General features: G+C 42.4%; 1 protein-coding gene across 6 annotated transcripts in view; it reads left to right on the forward strand.

Moving 5' to 3' along the window:
• Positions 1–25,489, forward strand: part of NTN1 (netrin 1) — a 424,193-nt gene that overhangs the window by 115,762 nt on the left and 282,942 nt on the right. The window lies entirely within an intron of this gene.

A 25,489-nucleotide genomic window follows, 5' to 3' on the forward strand; every position in this document is an offset into this window, starting at 1 on the left:
TGTTGAGTTGGAGGGTCGGTTGAATACAGGCTCAGTGAGTGCGAAGTAAATGTGACAGGAGGGAAAAGCAACAAACCTAAACTTACAGGATAAGAACTTTCTCGGAAAATAGTGTTAGTATAATCCTAAAAAATGATGCAATGTGAGATAAACACATGAAAATCTTTAAAATTGTAAAGCTAAGTATAAGGCAATCAGCCCACCGCCGTTAATACTCATCATATCAACATCCATTTTCAAGAAGAAACAGTCTTTAATAATTAGTTATTTACTTTAGCACTAAGATTTCAGTATTGTATTGATGTCCCTGCCATCTTAGCATTTAATATGGTATCTTTTCTGGAAAGAGTTATATCAAAAGTGCAAAAGGCACTCTGGATCCCTCCTTGGATCAAAACTGCAATCTTCATCGTTTAACCCTATACAACTGGTGACCAATTTCCAATACCACGTTTTTAAGGAAGATTTTCAAGAAACCAGCACAGTACAACATCAGCGTAGGGGCGTGCTGATGTTTGTCTGGCAACAGTCTTTTAGGGTAAGTACAGTCAAAGTCGGCCAATATTAAGACATTTGGCCAATATTAAGACATTTGGTTTTAGCCGAATACTTAACAAAATAACTTTTTCTGAAGGTCAGTCATTTGAGCTGGCGTTCCTTAAATGCAGATTGAAAAAAATCACTAATGATCACAAGTCAATATTTCAGAATTTGAAAACAAAACGCTAACTGCTAATAATTTGTTATTTTTTGGGAATGATCTTTTGACCCGATACACTGTAGTGAGGAACCATAGACCAATCTATGGGAAGAACAATTTATAAGGGTACCTTTCACTGATTTTGTAGCATTTATTAATTAATTTTGGAACTTCAGTAATGGAAAAACAGCTACTTGTTATTCCACAGAATAATAAAACATAGACTTCGATAAACCCCCCCCCCCCAAAACAATGCTTGTAAAATATGTTTTTGTGCAGAGACAATTACACAACTTATGTAATAGTTGCATCATCATAAGTCCTGTCTATCCCAAAAATAAAATGGGCCAGTTAGACTTTATGACACTCCAGACATATATATTTAGCTATTGTCAGTTACATTATTCGTAGCACACCATACCTCACATATCACCTCTGGTGCCCATTAAACGTGGGGTACCCCTTGGCACTTACCCATATTCCTCTACATCACTTTCATGCAGAACCTCTACAGCCTCCACATCTGCTGGGTGGAAGCTTCCCTGGCTAAGCTGGTCATACACATTTTAGGCATGGAAGCTTCTCCAGAGAAGACATTGATGGCATATTGAGTGTGGTGGATGCAGGACGCCCGCCAAAAATGGGTGGATGGTCCCTTAAAGTCTGAATTCGTTTCTATGAGTTTTGCATACTATTTTATAAAATAATCCCAAAAATATAACATACTACTCATCAATGTTACAAAAAAAATGATTCTAGATGGTTTAATCAAAACCACCAGTGCCCAGCAGCACCCCTAATTGTCCATGTAGCATCCAAATAATTAGGTAGTCGCAGGCTGCAGTAGTACAACAAGTGTTGTTTGGTGCCTAATACCTTCTTGGCCATGAGCATCTAGAAAGGAGAGCAAACACTGATGTGGGCTGAAAAATATGTTATTTCAGTTCCCTTTCTATTGAACTATCAAATTATTGTTTGATTGCAGAGTTCATGAAATATATGGCCAAGTTAAGGTTGGGTCTATCACCCTCATTCACCCTACACCTATACTGTAGAAGCTGCCTCAAAATCCCAATAATAAGGGGCTACATTGTAAGGCCCTTAGATTGGTTTATCATACCGTATACATACGAAGCCTCTGTTTTCCACAAAGGTGAGTTATAGATTTGAGACGGCGTCCTTCTAGATGGGCCCAGATGCTGAAAGTCCTCAGCAGGGGCACATTCTTGGGTGTGATGGGCTCAGATGTGTTAAGGCATGAGCAAAGTTGGCTCTGGGCCAGGGCGCCAGGGCCCCAGCCCCCTCCCCCAGATAGAGCCACCTCTGTTTTGCAGAGAGTCTTACCCTGTTGACCTTGAGTAATTCTTAAACTAATTGTTTTAGATATCGTTTCCTTTAATTTATTTTTCATGTGGGTGATGTGTAAGTCTACCAGGGCCATTTTGCAGTTAAATGCTATGTTTAAGCTTCATGCAACATCCATAAAACTTTCATATAGATCAAAACAGGACCTCACACATGAGAAATGGGATGGCATCACAGAGATTATTTGCAGTAATATTAGTGAGCTGCTGCTGTATTAAATATTAAAGTACAAATCGCTCTCCCTTAATGATAGATTTAAACACATTTACAATGTGGACAAGTGTGCCTGTGCACTATTCGTGCCCTGGCCAAAGACTGCGTGAAAGAGCTGGTATTGTATCATAAATTCAAATCTGTTCTGAACAGGAGCCCTCAAAATCCGTTTGGCCCAGGACCCCCCAAATCCTTAAAATGTCCCTGGATGGACTGCAAAGTCCGGATCGACCTTCCACTATTGCACAGAGCATTTAGACACCTTCAATTTTTGATGCTTAACACATAACATGGATATTTTCTTACTTCGACTTAAAGGTGCAACGGGGCACAGAAGGGTCTCTTTAGATTGCAGAAATCTGGCACTGGGACTCGGTGAAGTGTCATAATATGTATAGAATCGTACATGAATAAATAAGAAAACATACATTTATGTTAAACAAATGTCACTTTCAGATGGTACAATTATGGTGGGTCAGGCCAGGAGGAGTCTAGCCACACCAGATCCATGTAGACGAGTTTATTAAGATACGTCCAAACAGAAGAACAGTCTTCCTTTCTCACTTTCTGACTCTGAGACGGTCCTTCTGAGTTAGTACGTTCCAAGCTTCATGTTACATACATTATTGGCAAATGCCTCCCAAACGGTCTGAATCAGGATTTTGTGTGTAGTTGAGAATTTGTGTTTTGCGTTGTGTGAACTTTTTCACAGAAGTTGTGGCCCTGTTGACAAAGGGCCCTTGAGCTTGAAGTAAAATGTAGTAAAAGTTATTTTCCACTCCCTCTTCTCGTAATCAGGGGTTTGGAGTTTACAAGAGTTTTTAAATTCCATGATAAATCTGGGCACTGGGATGTGGATTTTATATTTGCTCTTTTGGCAGTTTCAAGTAAGCAGCGTTATAATAATCCAGATTGATTAAAATAGAATCAATGGGGTTAGTTTGTGCTGAATTGTGGAAGTGTGTGCCCCAAAAAAGGGAGTTGGAAATTAATAAATGACCGGACGTACATTATTTATGTTTTGTGAGCCCAGACCCATTTTTTGTGGCTGAAAAAAACACTTAAAATGTGTCAGTAATTGTGAGTAGGTGAGCTTTTGCCCCAAGAGAAGGGCTCAGTGATGGTCAGTGAGAGCAGGTTACTAAGGGTGTGCACAGTTTCTAAAGGTTCAACAGAGAGTCAGCGAGTACATATGTAATGACAATATAGGCAAGTCACTTTATTTGTGTGCTCTATGAGTGTATATGTAAAAAAAATATCAATAAGTGTGTGGGCCAGACTGAAAATGAATTAATATACAGTACTGATGAGTTTAGACTTGAGTGTAGGTGAGTGCATTAAATTGTAAGTTGTCAATTGTATGTTGTGGTCAGGCAGCATGTATAAGTGAAAACATTTTTAAGAGTAGATAGTTGAGGCTCAATGGAGAAGATGTAGCGTAGTGGTCAGAGCGACCACCTCGGAAGTTAGAGATCCTGGTTCGAGCCTCGGCGCAACATCCTGTGATTATGGACAAATCACTTAATCTCCCCGTGCCCAGGGACAGCACCTTGAGACCCTCATTGGTGATAAGCTGCGCTATACAAATCTACATTGCATTTCAATTGAGACTGAAAGAGCATGTCCACATAGGCATCCTATTTTAATGCATACATATGGCCTGAACATTACTAAGAACTCATCATTTTGGCAGATATGGGAATCGTAGCACACAGAGATGTACTACTGAATATTGACCCCCAAAATATCATTGTATGAGAATATCAAGTGCAGAATATTGAGGGACAAAACATCAAGAGGTAAGTGTATAACTGGAAAGTACAGATTTACTATTCACAACTCTAGATGTACATACCTTAAAGATAAATGTATTGCCTAGGTAGATATATGCAGGGTTAGGTACAGAAAATCTAGACTTACCTATCTGTCAATATGTTCTGTTGATATTTTGTCCATAACATTGTGTCCCAACGCTATTGAGGCTGGTCCAAGATAATGCAGTCTAAGTAGGTGAAATCTAAGCAGTCACAGACTACTCCTACATAGATTTCTGCATTTTTCAACATTCTCAAGTCTTTATCAGCATTCATAGGAAAATGACAGCTCCGAAGATCCTCTAGTATGTGTCATTCGGTCTGAACTAGATGCCTGTGGATGGGCTAGAGGATATGTGCCTTTGCACAAGATCTCTTTTCGTCTCCATGAAATGAAATGCTTTCAAACAACATGTGTTGGGCCATAACTCCACATCAACTGCAGAACTACATACATCTTTTTAGATGATAATTTTATGTGTGCAGTTTCACTGGGGAATCCATTACAAATATTAAACTTGCTATATTGTGGGAGCACAGATTGCCCCTTGCTTGCAATCAGCATTGGCGACTGCAGAGGATCCAGTCATCTGGTGGAGTTTCTGCTGGTGGACGTGCCGAATATGATGGCAAATATCTGCAGGTCCCAATTAGAGCTGGCATTTGCAAACACAGAGGAAACGTTTTGCACTCTTAAGAGTCACCGAGGTGTACTAAACGATTTCTGATTAGGGACCTCCATCACTAAACTACAACAGTGTATTTGAGTGACGAAAATACTTAATGGGGCATGATTGTGTGTGCAGGTCTGTGTGTGTGTGTGTGTGTGTGTGAAAACTCGACAGTTTGCCTGTGGAGCAGGACAGACTCAATGAGTATGTATGGTTTCTTCATTCGGAGGAGGAGGCACTATGCCATCAGATAACCCGTGACTGTGTTGCTGTGGTCGAGTTCATGGTGTGGGGCAGTTTAAAAATGGAGGCAAAGATTTGTGCAAGTTGAGCTACCATGAGGGCTCGGAAGTAATCTATACTCATTTAGCAGTCGGTATGCTGTGTTGAGTGGTAAATAATGTACCTACAATCTGGTAGTGTGCTTTGAATGTGAATCAGCAAAGAGCTCTGGGCCCTGCAAGAGTTTCCTGTACTTCAGTAGTGGATATATAGGACGTATTGCACTGTACTCTATCAGTGGGGATATTGCAATGAAAGGTGTATACGCTTTAGTAATTGGAGTAATGTAGTATGTGGGTATGTAGGGAACTCCAGCAGGGGGCGGATTGTAATTAATCTACATGTACTGTACTGCAACTCTTGGTATAGTGTATTTAATCTTTTGTAGATAGTCTAGCTGTGGATATATCATACATAGGGCCTGATTTAGAGTTTGGGGGGGGGGGTAGTGTACTCCATCACAAACGTGAAGGATATCCTGTTTCCTGTATTACAATTCCATTATAGCCTACGGAACTTGTAATACGATTGACGGGATGTCCGTCACGCTTGTGACCGAGTAGCCCCTCCGCCAAATTCTACATCAGGCCCATACTCTGCAAATACTGAGTTTAAGTAGCACGAATAGCATATGTTACTGAATCACTGTATACTGTATTACAGCTGCTACGGGGCATTTTACTGAGTAGATATACACTGTAAGTGGCAGCTGGTGCACTGTAGTAAGTGTGCCCACTCTTTTCTTTAGTCGTGGGACGGAGTATGTGTATTGCACCATCTGAATAGGACTTGGTTATCCCTTACCAAAAACTGGAGATTTTTTAGGCCAGCATTTCTTGTGAATTTCCAGATCTTCAACATTCATGAGGTTTGCAAAGGTTCCGATTTAATTTTACCTTCACTAGTGCAACCCTTTCCAGCGCGTGACTAAATAATTTTCACCCTAATCAAATCCAGCTAATATCGAAAATATATGCATTTTTTTCTGCAAGCTTACCCTTCACAGTATAAATTGTTGCATGCAAATGTGCAGAAATCGTAAAACTTCATACCTTGCAAAATTCTCCGTAGAACGTTGTGAAGGTCTTAAGAGAAATCTTTTCAACTTTGCGTGTCCCTACTTTAAACATGGCTTATAAAAGTCACATTCATGAGAATACATTAGGAAAATAGTAATTAAAATAGGTAATAATCGAAAGCTAATCAATAAAACAAGGGAGAATTTGGGGCCAGAGAAGAGGGCCAGACCTGTGATTTTAAGTGCTTCCTAGTAAGTGGGAAATCAGGCATAATCTTCAGAGAAAGAAGAGAGTAGAAACTTCATAGAAGGCCCTTTTAAAAGCAATTGTTTTTTAACACTTTGGTAACTTCAGGATGAATTAAGTCCACTTTGTCACCCCCTGCAGCAAACAGAACTTGTTATTTTTCTTGCACCACACCAAGCAGAACCAACATGAACATTAGTTTAAGAAAACCCCAAAATGCTGGGTGGGATGCTTGAATTAATTCTATCCACTAGTAATTACGCTGGGCCTATAAATTGAGCAGGCCAAGTGAGCTTAAAGTTTAATTAAGTTTATGAAGACAATTAATGGTTAATTTAACATAGCACAGCACTTGAGCATGGTACACAGTTAAAAGAATGAAATGGTAAAACACAATGGCCTCGATTACCAATGCCTCGGAGAAAATATGTGGTTTATTGCACCTTTTAAATGGCAATATCCTGGGTTTCGCAATTTAACAGGTTCGATAAATGGCACCTATTATAAGTTCCCCCTTTGCCGGGGGTAATCATATACAGATTTTGGTGCTTTCAGCCAGGGATCAGTAAGATTGGGGGTTTAGAGAGCTTCAGATTTCCCGACAATCACGCTGGCACATGATGTGAAGTACATTATACCACAAGCAGAGCGCACGAGAGGGGCTAAGGAGGCAGTGGAAAGGGAGAGGGCTGCGGATTGGTAGGTGCACTAAGTGATAGAATGTACATTATTTTGTGAAATTACCAACATTTTTGAAGTCTTTTGAAACAGAGAGAGGGATAGAGTATGTGGGTGTTTTCAGTGCTTAATCTGAGTCAGTGGTTTCTGGTGCTCGGCACCAGCACTAAATTGTGAACACCATCGCTTGTGACAGTCTGCCACAAGCTGTCTGGCTAATTTAGAAATTGCCAGAGCAACAGTTAATTATTAAATCAATATACATTAGAAATGCCTATTATCTTCCGCCCATGGTCCGCCCAAGCCATGGCTATAGCTTTGAGGCCTCGAATAGTCTGAATTGTCACACTTGTCAGAGCGTGATCGTTAGTAGTTGTGTTGGCACTGTCACTGGCAGCATGGCATGGGCAATGTTTGGTGCAAGCTGCAGTGGCCTCCTGACGAGTGCCATGGCGCATATTATTTTTACAAATTAAACACTCAGCGTTTTTGTCTCTGTGTGTAAAAATTCCTGGTGAAACCCGACAGACACCACACCATACCCGACTGAAAGCACCGGTCATCCAATTGTTTATAAAAAAATACATGTATTGGGGGGGGTAGCATGCCAAACAACCCCCCTGAAGCTACGCCTCAGCTTTCAACACCAAAATCTGTGTGTTCCAGAATTTACGGGGACTTTTCACTCCGTAAATATTGGCAGGATTAACCTGGGGTAAAACCTGGGGGCTCCAAAAAGTCCGACCCACTCGTAATTGTGACACCTGTGCAAACATGGCTTTGCACAGGTGTCACAATTTAGACCACAAGCACTTTGTGTGACAAAGTTGCTCAAAGTGCTAGAAGGCTAAAAACAATTAGATTTCTCTCAAGCAGAGTACAAAAACCCCAAACCACCATCTCAAGGACTCAGATTTCTTAGTTAATCTGCCCTTGTGTTTTGACATGCTGACTACAACAAGTAGGATCTGATTACAATTGGGCATCTGGGGGAAGTTGATTCATACTGAGACAGTGGACTGAGGTTTCTAGTGGGTGCAGGCGAATGCCCTACGGCTTTCCTCCATAATGAAGAGAGAGAGTGGACATTATTAAGGACACAGTGGGGCTGATTTGATCAAGATGGTGGGCCAGTAGGTGATGCCCCTACATTGGACTCAACCCACCATCTTCTCGTATCTGGAGCCTACACCACAGGAATATCTCGTGGAGGCTGGAGGTGGTGGTGGGCATGGCTGTAGGGCCTTGGGTATCAAAAGATGGGTGTGGCAGGGCTTTGACCCTTTGTACTTGCTGTCCTGGATGTGAAGATCGTCCTCACAGCTGGCGCAAGACCTGCAGCGTTCGCAGATGCCACTGAGTGACAAGGGGATCTCTTCTTTACACACCCACCCCTCCCTGTAACTAGGAGATTTGATTTGGTGCAAGTTTCTACATCACTGTAATTAGGAGATTTGATCTGATGTAAGTTTCTACATCACTGTAATTAGGAGATTTGATCTGGTGTAAGTTTCTACATCACTGTAATTAGGAGATTTGATCTGGTGTAAGTTTTTTGCGTTATGCTTTGTCATGTTCTTAACGTCAAGCATGGGAGCTGCAGTTGTCTCTAACTCATTTTTTCTTTGCAGGTAGATGCAATGTTTTTGTTTGATGCTATGTTGACATGTTACGTCTCTTGTTGTATTGGGGCAGGGTGAGTGGATGGTTGGCAGGGACACCTTTGATCTCCTTGGAATCTCACATGAAGTTAGGCGCAGAGAACACTAGTATCATGTGGACGTCACATGGCGTTCTTGCCGCAATTGTTAAGGATTCTGCAGTTTTGTGGAGGGTTTGGTCAGCCCCTTTTGTGGTCCTTTACCCATCTTTTATTCATGTGCAATTGGCACTAAGTGATTGTGGCCCTTTGGGGATGTTTTTTGGAGGTCTTCTGCACCAGGGTGCCAAAACATGGGCTGGTTGCCCAGACTAGCTCTCCAGCAGATGAGGGGTTGGGTGTCCCAGGTGTCTGGGGATGAGCGAGCCTCCTGTACCAATATAGAGAGCAAGGATTCACATAGGAGTTACTATACTACACTTACAAAATAGACATAAAGTAATTAATCTGTATTATATACAGAAGCAGTGGATCTCTTTTGGCCTAAGAAAAGCGCTATGCACATACAAGTACAATGCAATTCAATGTCCTGATTGTATTGAATCGAAGCAAAGGGACTATTGTTAAGTTTACAATATTATGCTAAATGGATATATTGCATTTAGCAGTCGGCATACTGTAACGAATAGGAAAATGATGTGCTTTATCTGTACTTTAGCTATGGTAATTTTGTACTAAATGTTTAGAGACTTGTTTACGTGCATTATATAATAAAACTATACCTCAGTGGGAGAACAATTGCTCTTCTGGGTATACTGCACTTTAGCAGTATTGGGACACTAGGACTCGCCCTTATACCTAATTGAGGCCATAGTAAATCAATAAAATATGTAACAAGTGTCTAATGGATTTAATTAAAAACCAGTTCCTATAGTCAATATTCCACCGGTATATACTATTCCATGTATATATCAAGACATCACAAGTAAATGTATACACAAGCCCCTTATTTCATAGAATACATTTTGCATTAAAAAGTCCCAGCATTTCACATATAGGATCATAGTGCAGACGGCACAGTGCTCAGATAGAGTGCAGATATACAATCGATCATAAAATTACTGATACACCAAAGATAGTTGCACCATTCATATTTTTCTGTAATCCACCAACCTGTTAACAGAACTTCATATTGAACCAATCAAGGGGAACCTAAGGTGTATCACTGACGTTTCAAAGCTATATACACTTTACTGGTCTCATCTGGGCATTTAAGTGTGGATTATTGTACTAAATGGATATATTGTAATATAATAGTGCGACTACAGTAATGTACCGTTATACATACCAGATAGGTATTTGCCATGTAGCATTCGAAAGCTACACTATACTAAAGTACTGAGCATATTCCTCAAAATGTGCATATTGTGTGCAAAAATTGCCAGCAATGAGAGCAATGGATGGTAGTAGTGTGCATTTTGCAATGAAGGTGTATATGTGCTTTGGCACTGTGAATATTATAATAAATAGGTGTACTGCACTTAAATACCATATATACTCCAAGTGAGGGTTAGGGCTGTGAATGTCAATTATATATTTTGTGCAATATTATAAAGGACTATCAATAATTGGAGGAGAAATCAGTACATGATGTTGGAATGCATGAATATCCCCAACAAAAAATAAAAGCAAAAGACGTGTGGATTGTAAGCAGTGGCCGAAAGTGTAAAGAAGTCAACAGTTTATTTATTTATTTGTTTATTTATGTATACTCTAATCTGACATCCTTCCAAGATAAGATGAAGAAAGAACAACCTCTTGAGTGTGTTAGATCATTATCTGGGATTTGAAAAAGCAATGAAGTAGAAAACTAGTGCCATACTTTTACAACCTCATTCTGATTGTTGGTTTAACCTTAGTATCAGGTAGAAACAGTGCTTGTGCACAGTTTTAAAATGCACCCTTTCTTAGGTTTTTTCAATTGTAATATCAAAAAGGTAATACCTAGAGGAATTGGCACAGCCAAACAGCCTGCGAACAGGAATATAACGTGCAGTTATCAAGGAGAGGGGTAATAGTTCTGGAGTTCTGCTGACTAGTATTGGCTCGCTGGCAGTATTGATTGCTTATCCTATGAGGGCAAAACCCCTATGCCCACAACTATGAAATATATTTAAGTAAGGTAGAATAAGCAGTGCTCAATAATAATAATAAACATGATGTTTTATATTCCTGGAGTAAAATATTGGTGAGAGATTACGTACTAATAATCACATATATTTATTTTAATGCAGCTGAAAACAAATCAAAGTCTCTATTTAACCGTGCGGCAGCCGATAACTTAGACCAGCCAACACGTGTTTCGCCCCTAATTGGCGTGTAGGCCTAGAGCTTTTTCAAGGCTTTGTTGGTTTGTACATCAAGAATAGCGTTGTTCGTCTCACATGGATTGTAGGTAATACCTATTAGTCTGTCCTTGTGGTCCTAATCATGTCTTCAGGTAGTGGGTATTTGTGCTTGTTCAATTGTGAAGAGACCTTAACAATACGTTTGTAAGAGTGGTCAGTATCTTTCATTAGTAGAAGTCCATTCAGTCCTTGTGGTCCAGTCAAAAGTTTTTAACTACTGAACGGAATTACACCAAATCATAAAAAGCATGATTTCTGGGCAAGATCTTGTTTTATGCCAACTTTGGTGTAACTCCATTCAACCGTTTTGGCTGTAGGTGCTATCAATTTTCCCATGGAAAAATGAATGGGGGAAACATGTTTTGGGGACGCCTTTTTTCTCGGCCCTTGCTTGACAGATATATATATATATATATATATATATATACTACTGCCGGTTGCCAGTTATAGTTAGGGCCTAGTTTCCATAGAAAAAGCACTTTTTGGCTTCCCTATATCTTTGGCACAGTTTGACGAATATTCACAAAATTTTCCAAACAAAAGTGTGCCCAAGAATCTTATTGTACATAGGAAGTTTCAGGGTGATCTGTCAAGCAGGAGCCAAAAAAAAGGGTGGGTGAAAAAAAGTGCATTTCCCATGTTAACTCCCAGAGTAGTTTTGAACACAACTGTAGACAGAACCACTGGGCGTAATTACACCAAAACGGGGAGGTTACTTGAAATAACTCTAACTATAACTGCTGAATTTCTGTGGTTTTGTACATTTAAAATGTGAGCCTAACTATAATGTCCCTGTAACCTTTGTGGTTTTTTAAGTGAATATACACACACACGCACGCATACACACACACCCGCACTCACGCGTCCACACACACACACATGCGCTCCTGACCAGAGGGGTTGCACACCTTAGTCGAAATCCAGTGTACCTCGATAATGAACACCAAAGTAGTCATCCTTAAAATGTGTGAGCATGAAGCACATCAAGTCTTTTTGCTCATTTTGGAGTAAAAGAAAGCACTGAGAGATCCTGAAAGTGCACCTCTTTTGAAAAGGTTTAAGGGGGACCAGGGGCGTAGCTTCAGAGGGAGTTGTGTGGAGTGTTACATCCCCCCTAGTAAATGTATTCTGTGATAAATAGTTGGGTGCAGGTGCCTTCAGTCAGGTATAGGGAGGTGTCTGTCGAATTTCACCAGGGATTTTTACACACACAGAAAAAACACGCACACACACTCTCTCCCTTGCTCTTTTTGGAAAGACTTAAAAAATGTTGGTTATTTTACAAAATATACATGCTTTCTCTCACTTAGTACACCTACCAATCCGCATTCCTGTCGCTTTCCTGTGCCTCTTAACCCCCACTACTGTGCCTTGCTTGTGTATAATGTATTTTAACATCATGTGCCAGCGTGATTGTCTGGAAATCTGAAGCTCACACCCTGCCAATCATACTGACCAAGCTACATCCCTGAGGAGGACTACTTCTATAAATAAATATATTTACTGACTGCACAAACTGGATTGTTTCTTTGCACTTTGATAACGTTTGATTGTCCAACTCAGCCACTCATTTAAAGATTGTTGGAAGGTGCAAATAAATTGTACTGCTTTTGTGAGAAGTGAATTTCCATACATGAAACATAATTTTTTTAAATTTAATGAAAAATGATAATACCGCCTTCCTGCGTAGGCAGTCTCTGCCTGTTAGCAACCGCAAACAGCCGGTGTTACCTGTACACTTTTAAATGTGGAAGAACATGTAAAAAAAAAAAAAGCTTTTTTTGCGTGTTATTCTCCGTTTAATTCTAAATTCAGTATAACATTGTAATTACCTGTAGTAGTAAAGCAATTACCAGAATCGTAAAATAAGTGCAAATGGCTTAACAAACTCTAAGTGATTCTTCAAAGTGCAGAAGAAATGGGCAAGTCTGTGAATATTGGATTAGTTTGCATTTACCCATGTCCTCTGATTTAGATTACCCCATAATAATCACAGAAATACTATCAAAAATAATATCTGTAAAAGGTTGTTGCAAACCAGTCATGTATAATATTGAAAACTTGTGAATCTTATCCTAAATTCTTACTCTTTTCTTGCTAAAATACATTGATCTTGAAGTAATCTCACATCCTAGATTGATATTTTCACATAAGGGTTATGCCCCTGAGTCTACTAGTGCTCTAATTGAAGCACTCATGATGACCTAAATCCAGGTGTTTCGTTAAGAAGTTATATAGAGAAGGGAGTCTCCCTCAGTACAGACCAGTGACTCAGAAAAACAACATTTACAATTAATTTACTTCTGGCCGCAGGAGTATCAGAACTGCAGTTGCCAGTTTACCCATCAAATATCCAAAATGCAACCATGCACTGTAATTTGTGTATCTATCTGGACTGTCGTCAATGGACTTAGCATATTTTACGTTTTTGTTCTTTTATGATTTATCATCAGTTAGCACTTTTGTGTCCATCTAATATTGATGACGTATCTCTCTAACATTGTAAATATATCATCTGCTGTCTTCAGTTTATTTATTATGATGTAATCAAGTGTTTTGAATGATATTTTCATCTACTGTTGATTCTCCCATCTACAATAACATCTTTGATACATTCCACTTGTATCGATGATCGCTCTCTGATATCATCAGTGCTTCTCTCTAGTCTCTATAATGTAGACCTACAGTCTCTTAGATGTATCTCTCTAACACCTTCATTGTACCTCTTTACATGTGTACAATGTTTTTTGGGGGGTGCATCAAAGGGGACCTTAGGCCCCCAGCACCCATGGATTTGCATTACCTAAGTTGCAAATTTGTAACTGGAGTTCGCAAATTAAGAAATGCAAGATCATTCGCACCTATAGGCCTTCAGGCCCATAGGGATGAATGGAGCCCTATACCCTAATAGCGATTGCGAATTTTAAGAAATCGCTATTTGGGATTTGCTATTTTCATACATACCATTTTGCATATCTCAAATAGCGATTTCCTAAAATTCAGTATTTAGGAAAAGCAAAACGGTACTATGATACATCTGGCCCTTAATCCTGAAAAATCAGTGGTTGTATCCTTATAACACAGTACCTTGGATGGTTCAAAAACAAAAATGATGCGAGCTGCAAATGAGGTGATGCGTCTAAAAAGCAAGCGATGCATCAATTATTTCCCCAATGGATGGGCAATGTGTGGATTCTTTTTCCGCCGGGTTTGTGATGTGTTGATTCTTTTTCCGCCGGACGGGCGATGCATGGATTCTTTTCCCGCCAGACTGGTGATGGGTCAATTCCTTACTGTGGTGCAGCGTCAATGAAGAAAATTATGCCCAGGGATGACGCGTGGAAAATCCAGACACACAGCAATGATGGATCACCGCTGAAGCAGGCAATTTGTTGATTTCAAAGCCGTGAGACAGGTGCTGCATCGATTTTTCAGCCACAGTGCAGGTGTTGCTGCCGCAATGGACTTAGTGCGTGACTTTTACTTCAGGTCACCAGCTTTCACTTCCAAGGGCCCAAGGACAGTATTTGGCCCTACTTGACAAGTTAGGATTCTCAGCAGAAGAGCCCAGGCACTGGCAGATGACGTCTTTGATGTCCCTGAGACTTCACAACAGGAGACATGCTCAGTTCAAGCCCTTGGAGAACCTTTGAAAGCAGGATGTAGAAAGCCAAGCCCAGCCCAGTTCTTTCACTCCCAGGACAGAAGCAGCAAGCAGCAGGCCAGCACAGCAAAGCAACAAGCAGAGTGTCAGTTCCTCCTACAGCATCCAGCTGTTATTCCTGGCAGAATGTCCTCAGTCCAGATGTGTTCTGAAGTTGTGGGGTCAGCAGTCCAATACTTATACTAATTTCTGCCTTTAAAGTAGGAAAACCTCAAAGGAAAGTCTTTGTAGTGCACAAGACCCTGCCTTTTCCTATCCTGGCCCCAGACACACTCCAGGGGGTTGGGGACTGCTTTATGTAAGGACAGACACAGCCCTATTCAGGTGCAGGTCAGCTCCTCCCTCCACTCTAGCCTAGGAAGACCCATCAGGATGTGCAAGACACACCTCAACTCCCTTTGTGTGACTGTCCAGAGTGAATTCACAAACAGCCCAACTGTCACTCTGACCCAGACATGTATTCAGCAACCAGGCAGAGGCAGAGAATGGTTAAGCACAAAAATGCCCACTTTTTAAAGGTGCTATTTTCAAACTTACAAACTAAAAACCAACTTCACTAAAAGATGTATTTTTAAATTGTGAATTCAGAGACCCCAAACTCCACATCACTAGCTTCTCCCAATGGGAAATTGCACTTAAAAGATATTTCAAGACAAACCCCATGTTCCCCTGTGGGAGAGATAGGCCTTGCAATAGTGAAAAACGCATTTTAGCAGTATTTCACTATCAGGACATGTAAAACACACTAGTACATGCCCAACCTTTTAAATACACTGCACCATGCCCATGGAGCTGCCTTGGGCCTGCCTTAGGGGTGACTTACATATAGTGAAAGGGAAGGTTTGGGCCTGGCAAGTGGGCGCCAGGTCAAACTGGCAGCTTAAAACTGCACACACACACACTGCAGTGGCAAGTCTGAGACATGTTTACAGGGCTACTAATGTGGGTGGCACAATCAGTGCTGCAGGCCTTTTAGTAACATTTGATTTACAGGCCCTGGGCACTTCTAATGCACATTACTAGGGACCTACTAATAAATCAAATATGCCAGTCATGGAGAAAACCAATCACCAACCCAATTTAGACAGAGAGCACTTGCACTGTAGCACTTGTCAGCAGTGGTAAAGAGCCTAGAGTCCTAATGCCAGCAAAACCAAAGTTCAGCACAGGATCATAAAAGGAGGTCAGAAGTCAAAAATACAGGGGAAAACACACCAAGAGCTGACAGGTCTAACAGGTGTCATGTATCCTTTGTTCAGCACAATCCTCAGACATTTCCTTATTATTCCCACAAACCATCCACTGCCATCCAGTAGAGCTCTAGAAGCAGGGAACTGAGTTAATGTTATCCCAATTCCATCCTTTTTCTCTCTGCTGGAATTGGTAATAAAAGGTACAATCTTTATTGGCATAGGTAGCTACTCACTGAAAACCAAAGTTAAACTAGAGCCTGAAGGCCCTGAATAAGGTGACAGAACGCCATCAATGGTCTCTTGCATTTTGTGTGAATTTGCAGCCTACAGGTGGTGTGTACTGCTTTCCTGTTGCACCTGCTGTACCATTGATAGATGTATTCTAGAAACAGCACGCCAATCAAGAAATCTGCTAATTCACAGTACAAGATGTGGTCCAGTGCCTAATTTGCCAACTGCTAATCTAGTCACCGGAGTTCGAATCTGTGCGTATCCGCTTGAAAACGTTGGGCCTGATTCACAAAGGGACTTAGACTCGTAAAGTTATGAGTGCGGAGTCTCAGCACTCTGGGCAGAATCTCTGCACTCAGGGTGGAATCTCTGCACTGCAGTGCACAGTGCGGATATTCTGCCCCCACTGCGGAGATTCCACCACTAGTGCAGAGACTCCGCACCCGTAGTATTACAAAGACGTAAGTCCATTTGTGAATCAGGCCCATTGTATCATCCTTGAGAAATCAGCCTGCCTCTCTGTGCCTTAGTTACCGTACTTGGTAAACTTGGGAGTTTTAAAAACAACCTTAACACTATGATCAATAATATTATAAACTATGGCCAATTTTTTTTTTCTTACAGACCAGGCCTGCCCGTCTCTGCAAATGAACGTTTTATACTGTAGATTGAATAATGATTTTCTCTCAACCACCTCCTAACCTTTACCTGTCACTAATAAGCAACTAGAACCATTATTCCTTGACACAAAAATCTTTGGTGATGTAGGGCCTGAATTAGAGTTTGACAGATAGAAGATTTTGGGCAACATGTAGCAACATTCAGAATTGCGACCTGCAAATTGCGAGTCAGACCGACTTGCAATTTGCGAGTCGCAATTCAGAATGTTGGATGGTGTCCCTGACACCATCTGCGATTCGCAAGGGGGTCGCAAATGCCCACCTCCTGAATAATCATCAGGTGGGTCTCAATTAGCGACGCCCTTGAGAATGGCAGCCCTCACAGGGATGGTGGCCTGCTGCGGACAGCAGACCACCATGTCTGTGACTGCTTTTTAATAAAGCATTTTTTTTTTTTTGTAATGCAGCCCGTTTTCCTTAAAGGAAAACGAGATGCATTACAAAAACGAAAAATGAAACGATTTTGTTTCATTTTTTCAGAGCAGGCAGTGGTCCATAGGACCACTCCCTGCTAAGAAAAAATGTTTGCAGTGCCATTTACAACGGGGAAGGGGTCCCTTAGGGACCCCTTCCCTTTTGCGAATGGGTTACCACCCATTTGAAATGGGTGCTAAATGCGATTGGTTTGCTACCGCGTTCGCGGTCACAAACCAATCCTACATTGCACTGCAACTCGCAATTAGGAAGGGAACACCCCTTCCTAATTGCGACTCGCAATCCCGTTTTGCGATTCGGTAGCCAGGTTACCGAATCGCAAAATGGGGTTTGTGCATTGCGATTTGCTTTTTGCACATCGCAAACAGCTAAATTTGCTGTTTGCGAGGTGCAAAAAGCTTCGTACATGTGGCCCTTTGTCACTAAATGAGAGATATCCTGTCCACTGGATTACAAGTGACTTTGGATATAGTACGCTTGTAATACAGTGGAGGGGATGTCCTTCACCTTTGTGATGGAGTACCTGTCCGCCAGACTCTAACTCAGTGCCATATGATATCACACACTTGTAATAGGGCAGACGGGGTAATCAGCGCCATCGTTCCAAAGTACTGTAATGGTCATCGCTGCAAATCAACTACACACTCTAATGTACACGACTAGGTTCAAAGTTTAGTTTAACCTTCATTATGGATATCCGGACCCTTAACCAACTCTGGGCGCTACAGAGCGGCCTGACGCCAGCACATACTTGTCAGTCTCCACGAACCAGCACGCCAGCTGTTTCAATTTTTATCCTCTTCTTTTTTCCATTCCCACCACCTTTGGTCACAAACAACGCAAGTTTGCTCTTTCTTATTTTCCACGTGCCGCCCGCCCCTCTCCCTTCCACAATACGGATCTGGTTAATGTACAAGATGGAAACATGATTGCCGAGGCTTTTCAAATTAAATTGCGGCACTTCAAAGCAGGGAAGGGGGGACCATCTCGCTGGCAGGCGCGGGGTTGGGAGGCGATATTATTTTTATATTGGAAGCAGGTTGTCGGGGCGTGTGGGCCGGTGTGCGGAGCACAGATGGGGTGGGTTATTTGGGAGACTGCCACCTCATTGTGATTCAACAGAGGCAGAAATGGGGTGCGGTATTACTGCTCCCCTTAAGGGTCCTGAGCCTGGGTCATTCAACGTTTAGACATCCGATGGACTTGAGTTATGAGCATATTAACCCAAAAAAATGCCCAAGGCCGGAGAAACTGCTGCACAATTTTCTCTAACGTGACCAAAAACGAAAGGCACTATATTAATATTTCAAAAACTGGCAGCAGAAAAAGGAAGCTGTGTTCAGTGCTCATTTGTACAAAATGAAAAAGAAAGAATACGCGCCCGGGACCCGAGTCAGTGCACCATGCGCCCCCCCTCTCCCCCCCCCCCCCCCCCGACTGCCTTTCTTGATGGCCCGTGCATGGCAGCTGGTGGTCCGGTGATGGGTTCCTTTGCTGTTTTTTTTTTGGGGGGGGGGGGGGGGGAGGAGGTTGATGAGCGTTGGGTTACCTTGGAGTCTGAAGACGCCTGCTGCCATTTCACAGAGCAACAGGTTACAGCGTTCAGTGTAATAGAAAGCATGGCTTGGTGAAGTAAATGGAGCTGAATCAGATACACTAAGTAATTCACACAAAAAAGTGCAACAGTAAAGCTGAATGCACTTCTCATATTCAGCTTCTCCTCACAAATAATACATTTTGATGATAAGGGCAGAATTTGGTCAGTTAACTGTAATATTGGGATTTACATCTATCAGGAGAGTGGTCAATGCTCAATATTTCATATGACTTAAAGGAACACACCATGGCAGCAGAGAATGCGCATGAGACTAGGACACGCCTCCTTTGACGCCCCCCCCCCCTTGAGCACAGCTCAGTGGCCTCCACCAAGAACCTTTCTTCCTACATACTCTGCACGAGCACGGGACAGTGCAGAGTTCTACAACAGCAGAGAGCCTACTTATGCTGGTTCACTCTGAAATGCAAGTCGAAAGTCCTGTGATTAGAGACAAGATGAACTTTGCAAGGTCCGGGCTGCTGTCTGGTTAGGAAGGTCACACATTTCTCACTAAGCAGCCAGAGTCTACCAATCCTGCCTCCAGGAAGCATGGTGCCGTCCCAGCCCAGTGATGAACTTGATTTAGTGAGAGTCACATTAATTTGTCATATCTCAGTGCACTGCAGAGTAATTTGGGATCAGTGACAGTAGTCTGCCATGGCGTAGGCAACAAACCAACTCACTAGCTTGGTCAACCTAGCCTTGTCTCTGTGAATGAACGACCTGTCTGGGTGGTGTGCCATGGTGCATGTAGGCAGGGTAGTATCAAGGCTTGTCTGTGCAGCAGGGGATTCTACACCCCTGTCCTGGCCACGGTGACATAGCCTCAGGCAAGCATCAGCTAGTCCAGTCGCCTCACTTGCGACAGGTCAACGTTCAGTAGTTCAGCAGCAGAAGATCAGCCTGTAAAGCACTGTATGCCCCAGATGTTGCATGACTACTTGTCCACTCTCTATTCTCCTCTGGTGTGGGAACCATCTCTGCAGATGCCGAGTGTACAGCTTGACTGCCACCCCTCCCCCCCCACCACGTGCTACTGATGCCTCATGCTGCCAGCACGTGCAGTTCAACATTGCATAGGTGTATGTTAGAAAAAGTGATCTAATCCGGAGCTCCATGGCTCATATGTAGGGGAACCAGGAAACATCACGAAGGGCCCCGGGTAATAACAAACTAGGCAAAAAACTGACCTGAGACAAAGTTTTTTGCTTAGAGCTAAAGGTCTCAGGCAACATTTACTGAACAGCCATTTTGCTTAACGAAATGGAACATTTGACAAACAATAAATCATTCATGAAACTATACATTTTGACATCATGATTGGTCCCCATATAAAGTAGCTGGGTTGATTAATTTGAGGCAACAGAAGCAGGTGGGTCTAACTGGCATTATTTTTAGGGGGCCTACACTGATTTTTAATCTTCAGACTTTCAGCCAGAACCACGGCGAGAAAGGCAGAAAAAGGAGAAAGGAAGAAAAAGATGGAAAATAGTGGCAAGCATGCATGGAGGATGAAAACGAACCACCAAGAGTGAGATAAAGGGGCCGCAGGAGTGTTTGATGCAAGAAAGAAGCATGAGGTGGAATCAAGAATATATAGGCTTGGTATTTTGCAAATCTACTATTCGGCTGTGGAGCTGACAGGCTTCTGAGAACAGGTTGTGCCTCGTCACTTATTCTTTTACAGGTTAAGCACTGATTAAATCCTTAGCACCCCTACAGTTCCAATGTACATTTTTGTGCCCTCGTGGTCTGAAGGGTATCAGATTTGCTGAAATGTGGATTAAAACAACCATGCCAGAGGAATTCCCTGGAGGACCTCCTAGCACCCAATAAAGAGATGAGGTGGGCAACTAGGCCAACACTTGATCCCTTGGTGCAGACTGCATCCCTCACCACCCCAAGGAGTGCAAATAATGGAGCAAACAGTCAAACGGAGGCCAGAAACAGCCACAGCAGCATCTGTTTATAAGACTCCATATGCTCCTCTTTGGGGCTCAGATGAAAATAGCCAATCATGTGAAATTATTTTTGAGAAGAGATACCAAGGTAATCTAAAATCTCACTAGCGGCCGTGAGCCCACCACAACCTAAATATGACAATGTGCAACTGCAAGAAATGAGACATACCACAATATTGACAAAATAATTTAATATACCCAACCTCAGAACTCTCAACTCAAAGTACTGGGTAGGTGGGAAGAATAGACCTGCCGCTGGCAGCCATCAGGCAGGTCGGTGGCTGTGGGTCAGTGGCAAAAGCGGACGACCAACCATTGGCCCTCCACCTTACATAGGAGGATGGGCCAGCCCACAACCACCCAATTCTTTGCCAGCTGGGCCCCCGCTACCAGCCCCTGCCTCCAGAAAGCAGTTTTTGGCAGGCAACCCACCAGGATCAAAGGTATTTGCCGCGGGAGAGGCCCCAATACAGAAAGGATCCCACTTCATCCCCTGGCCCTTTGTAACCTTCGGAGGGAGTCTTGCTGCAAATCAGCCAACGAGAGGTAGCAAACTGGTGGTTCTACTGTTCATAGGCATGACTAGGCCTTCAGCTGGCAGGCTCTGACGCCTCTGATGCAACCCCTGCCACAGCACTCCTGTGATATTGTTATCGTTGCACAGTACTGTGGCATGATGACAAGACGACCATGTAAAAACAAATATTTTATAACTCACAAAAGGATAAAAGCAGAAGTCAGGCCTGCCTGGTTTTAAATGTGTGATCTGTAAGTTGCATTGAGATTTCTGTAACAGACACAAGCAGAAAATGTATTTCACCTTGCTCCTGCTGCAACATTTCATATAAGACATTAGCAACACTTACTGAAAGTAGCCACAGTCCAGATGCCACAGTGGTAGACAATTAAGGACATGGAAAAAGAGAAACAGGAAAAGAGCAAAAACATAAGGACAATAAACATAAAAACAATTTGAATCAAAAAGGAGAATTTTAATAGCATATTAAGTTGGCTAAAATGGAAAACATTAATGAAAGGCAAAGAAAGAAAAGTGGGTAAAGTACAGTGAATATTTATGGGAGTAAGAAAAGACAAGGTAAGAAGGTTAGCAAAAGGAAACTAAAGAACACATAAAAATGGAAGCAAAAAAGACATAGGACCAAAGTGAACTAAAAAGGGTTATGGAAGGTAAATTTACAAAAAAAGAGAACTAAAAGAAGACAACTAAAAGCATTGGAAAACGGAAAGCATGAAAAAAGTAGGAGGAAATAGAAAGCAATAGAGCAAATATAAACAAGAGAAAATAAATGGTGTTAGGAAAGAGCAGAAAGTAACAAGAATTAAACACACGGAGAAACAATCAAAAAGATGTAGGATAAGAAAAGGAAAGAAACAGAAACTAATTGTGAGACTATTAAAGACCAAAGTAGTTGGATTTATTTTCAGAAGAGAACGGCTGTGCTCCTGCCTGCCAGATGAGTTGGGTCCTGGACAGGTGGACACAAATAAAAAAACGAGGAAAGTCTTTACATGGGGAGAGGTTGAGTGTGTCATTGAAGTGGAACGAGTGGTGCATGGACTAGCATGACTTCCCCTTTCTAGAAGTGCTTAGAATGTGGCCTCCAAGGAAGGCACTACAATGAGGCACATAAGGAAATCTCAAGGGATAGATTGCACAATTCGCTTCTCATTTTAGGTACTCGTTAGTGACGAATGTCTTACTTAGTGCCTAACATGTCACATTATAGCCACTGCGTAGCCCATTATACCACTTAGACATAAACCATAACACTTTGTTGTTGACTATAAGTGGCTGGGTTAGGTGATGTTATGTTACTCGGTTCTTGATAAGTGTATTCCCCCCCAGTGATGTCTCATGATTCTAGAGTGGAATGTTGATAGAGACGATGTTGATAGCCCATTATAGCTGCAAGGCATTTTCTGGGAAGCCTGCATAGACTTTTTAGTGATATTTGATACAGGAAAAACCAAAAACGCTGACCACAGGAACTTGATGAGCAGATGCCAGAAACAGAAGCTTTAGATAGAGAATACAGGATTTAGTGGAAATCTCAGATGTGGGCTTCCATAGTTAAATTGGACTCAGTGGGAATACTCAGCTATGGTGGGCTCATGAAATTTGCCTAAACAAGTGGGTCACAACTTGTGGGGCTCTAATATGTGCGGCTTGATGACATTTGATATCATCAAACACATTAGTATCATACAATCATATATTACACCAAAAATAGCACACATCAGAGTGTGGCTATAGATGTTCCAGAGTAACATAGTCATTTACCGGACGTTTTCTGAAATCTGCAACATTGTAGATAACCACCCATAAGAAGGTTCCACACCACAGACACAAGATGCCCCAAAGGGCACAACTTCACCCTCACATTAATGGAAGTGTCTCCATCAGGCCCATACCTTGAAAGATCCCAGCCGAAACGTCAAAGTACTCTCCCCAGCACAGGCAATGCCACATAATAAAGTGAAAGCCACCAAAAGAAACACCAGGTGTCTCTCAGGCAGATGCGGTTGAACAACAGTACATGGGGCCTGCGCATAGTGCTGTACGTCACAGAAGCAAGCCTTTCCTCCGAAACAACAAATGTACAATACAAGACCGCCATCCCAAGTCCCTTCACCACACCTCTGACATATTTCTGAGACAGGGAAAGCATGAACTTCAATAACCAAATTTCCAGTGGAAGTGACATAAGATGCCCTCGACCATGATAGTATCACATGAACTTTGAAACCAATCTACTGGACCCTTCACAATCGGGTTTCAGAGCCAACCACAGCACCGCGACAGCCCTCATCACCACAATGGATGACATTCACACCCTGCTCGACAGAGGAGAATCTTCAGCCCTGATCCTGCTCAACTTCTCCACAACCTTCGACACTGTCTCCCACCACACACTCATCCACCGTCTGAGATAGATCAGAATCACAGACGAGGCGCTCAAATAGATAGCATTCTTTCTCTTGGGACAGACCCAGAGAATCTGGCACCCTCCCTTCACATCACAACACAAGCACACAATCTGCAGCATCCCTCGATGTTCCTCCCTCAGTCCCACTCTCGTCCATATATACATGAATCCTCTCAAGGACCTCATCAGAACTCACAACATCAACATAGTCTCCTATGCCAACGACACCAAGCTAATCCTCTCAGCTGACCCCACCACAATGAAGACCAGCTTCCAAAACTGCAGGAAGAGCTTCTCAACCTGGATGAAGAACCACTGCCTGAAGCTCAACACAGACAAAACCAAAGTACTGATCTTTGCCAGATACACCTCCCTCTGTAATGGCTCCTGGTGTCCATCAGAACTCGGACCCACCCCCACTCCAAAAGACCACACCCGCAACCTCAGCATCATTTTGGACAGCAAACTCTTCATGAAATGCCAGGTCAATGTAGTTGCCTCGTCCTGCTTCTGTACCCTCCGCCGGCTCCGCAGTCTTTAAGTGGCTCCCAGTCAATACCAGGAAAATGGTGACACAGGCTCTCATCACAAGCAGACTGGACTTCGGCAACACATTCTATGCCCGCACCTCCATCGAACTTATGAGAAGACTCCAGACAATCCAGAACTCAGCAGCCAGACTGATCGTCAACCTGCCTAAGAGGACCCATATCACCCAGGACCTGAAAGACCTCCACTGGGTTCCCTCCATAAAAGATGTCAATTCAAGCTCCTGACCCATGCCTACAAATCCCTCCATGATCAAGGACCCATCTACATGAACCACCACCTGAGATTCCATCTACCTACGAGGAACCTCAGCTCATCTAGCCCTTGCTTGGCTACCATGCATCAGACATATCCGCACCGGAAGTCGTTCCTTATTCTTCCTCGCAGTCAGGTCCTGGAACACCCTCCCCCTCTACCTTCGCACCTCACTCTTGCTGACCCACTTCAGGAAGAGGCTTAAAACCTGGCTCTTTGACTGAGGCAGCAGCACAGCACCAGGATACCCGCTCGGGTGACAAGCGGCACTTTTTAAATACCATTTGATTGATTGGTTGAAACCAATAACATAACAAGAACTAACTAGGATGCAACCATGATAGCCCTTGATCACAGCCATTACAGACCAGTGACACAGCCATCATATGCCCAATTACAGGCTCAAGTACACAGTTACAGCTTCAAAAGCCTGGGGATAGCTGTAAGTGTCCAGGTACAGGTGTCACATGTACAGGTAGCCCCATCATATACTCATGCACAAGCATTATATGCACAGGCACATCCTCAAATTTCTAGGCAGCAACTCAAATACAGTATTGCTACCACATATGTCCAACTTACTTGCAATTTCTAACTATAGCTTTATATTCAGGTATATTATGCCTCAATGCTGCCTTCTATGCACTACTACAGCATTATTTGCTCAGGTATGGCTTTTTCTTAAGTATTGCCCCAATACACAGTGCATCCAAACTGTTCCGTGCAGCCTCAAATTCCCCAAAAACGAAACATTTCTAGAGTGGGCGTTGAATGCATTGTGATAAGTTGCACGTGAGATAGCTCAGATTTATAGTACTGACACATCGTCATTTATTCTCTGTGAAGCTAATACTCATTGAAACTGAACCTGGTTACTCAGGAGCCATGAACCCAAGAGTAGGCCCTAAACTTCAACAAAACCTTTACCTGGCAGCACAATACAAATCCCACATTTCTTCTCCAAAAGTACTCTCCTTACA

Source organism: Pleurodeles waltl, chromosome 7, assembly GCF_031143425.1.
Source record: "Pleurodeles waltl isolate 20211129_DDA chromosome 7, aPleWal1.hap1.20221129, whole genome shotgun sequence".
In the NCBI taxonomy this organism is placed as follows: Eukaryota; Metazoa; Chordata; class Amphibia; order Caudata; family Salamandridae; genus Pleurodeles; species Pleurodeles waltl.